The sequence below is a fragment of the Babylonia areolata genome, chromosome 21 (genome assembly GCF_041734735.1).
Source record: "Babylonia areolata isolate BAREFJ2019XMU chromosome 21, ASM4173473v1, whole genome shotgun sequence".
Lineage (NCBI taxonomy): Eukaryota > Metazoa > Mollusca > Gastropoda > Neogastropoda > Buccinidae > Babylonia > Babylonia areolata.
In genome coordinates this window covers 57,974,612-57,976,010 of record NC_134896.1, presented here as the reverse complement: position 1 = coordinate 57,976,010, position 1,399 = coordinate 57,974,612, and the positions used below count along the sequence as shown (strand labels likewise).

The window sequence follows — 1,399 nt, the reverse complement described above, 5'->3', positions numbered from 1 at the left end:
ATAAGGCTAGTCATTCGGATCTTCCTCTCCACTAGACTCGAGTGGTGGTCTATAAGGCTAGTCATTCAGATCTTCCTCTCCACTAGACTCTGAGTGGTGGCCTATAAGGCTAGTCATTCAGATCTTCCTCTCCACTAGACTCTGAGTGGTCTATAAGGCTAGTCATTCGGATCTTCCTCTCCTCTAGACTCTGAGTGGTCTATAAGGCTAGTCATTCGGAGTTTCCTCTCCACTAGACTCTGAGTGGTGGTCTAGACGCTAGTCATTCGGATCTTCCTCTCCACTAGATCTGAGTGGTAGTCTATAAGGCTAGTCATTCGGATGAGGCGATGAACTGAGGTCATCTGTGCACCATGTACCTACCACACGTAAAAGAACTCACGGCAACAATACAGTTGTCAATGGCAAAAAATGTTGTAGTAAAATCCACTCTAATATACATGTGTGTATGCACGTGATTGAAGGCAGCTCTCGTTCGACACTAGCCAGGTAGACAGCCTGTTCCGTAAATGACTCCGTCTGGGAAGCAGTTAGAGGTTGGTCTCCACATGAGACGCACTTTATAGGTCAGTAATAACTACTTCACACTGATGCTCCTCCTTTGACGTGTCTGTTAAAAAGTCGTTGAGTCCGCATCAACACCTGAAACCATATTCAGTGTCACCACCAAACACTACTTTCTTCAACATTATTTACCATTGACATATATGTATCATGTTTATTCAGTGTGTTTTACTCTGACTGGAAGTGAATTTTGCGGACACCAACAGCAAATTCTATTTACGAATTACAGTCACCTTGCTTATTCTCCCTCCTGATCACTGTGGAGTGCCTTGATTGTGACGACATCCTACTGAAGAGCCTGTGGATTTCCCCAGGAGTGATAGAGGTGGACATCCCCCGTGTTGTGATACTGCACGGCAGGTGTATCATAGGGGTTAGCGCTGTCTGCCTCAGACATGTGGGACGTGAGGTCATCACTGTGGACACCATTCTCTGCCTCAGCCATGTGGGACGTGGCAGTGAGGTCATCACTGTGGACACCATTCTCTGCATCAGCCATGTCCACTCTCTCATAGTGTTCTTCCCCGTCCTCTGTTCCCTGGGAGACTGCTGACGTCTGTCTTCTGTCTGTGGAAGTTGATCTGCCTGAAATACAGGAGAAATAAAGTGATAATTTAGGACGAGTTCTAAGAAAATATTAGTTTTCAAATGGCAATACCATTCCTAAATCGTTTATAGAGATTAATGATTATCACCGTGCAGCAACTTCATCACGCTGATGTCTAGATAGGATTTTTCCATGTCTATGTATTCTTCTTGTGGATAATCAGAACACCATACATGTGATGTGTGTGTGTGTGTGTGTGTGTGTGTGTGTGTGTGTGTGTGTGTGTGT

At 45.0% G+C, this 1,399-nt stretch overlaps 1 long non-coding RNA gene across 1 annotated transcript; it reads right to left on the bottom strand.

Annotated features, from left to right (window-relative positions):
* Positions 1 to 556: 556 nt before the first annotated feature.
* On the bottom strand, positions 557 to 1,145 carry LOC143296376 (uncharacterized). Its single transcript, XR_013057137.1, has 2 exons — positions 1,001 to 1,145; positions 557 to 952 (listed from the first exon to the last, which is right to left on the bottom strand). It is a non-coding gene; the product is annotated as an uncharacterized LOC143296376 (long non-coding RNA).
* Positions 1,146 to 1,399: the final 254 nt, after the last annotated feature.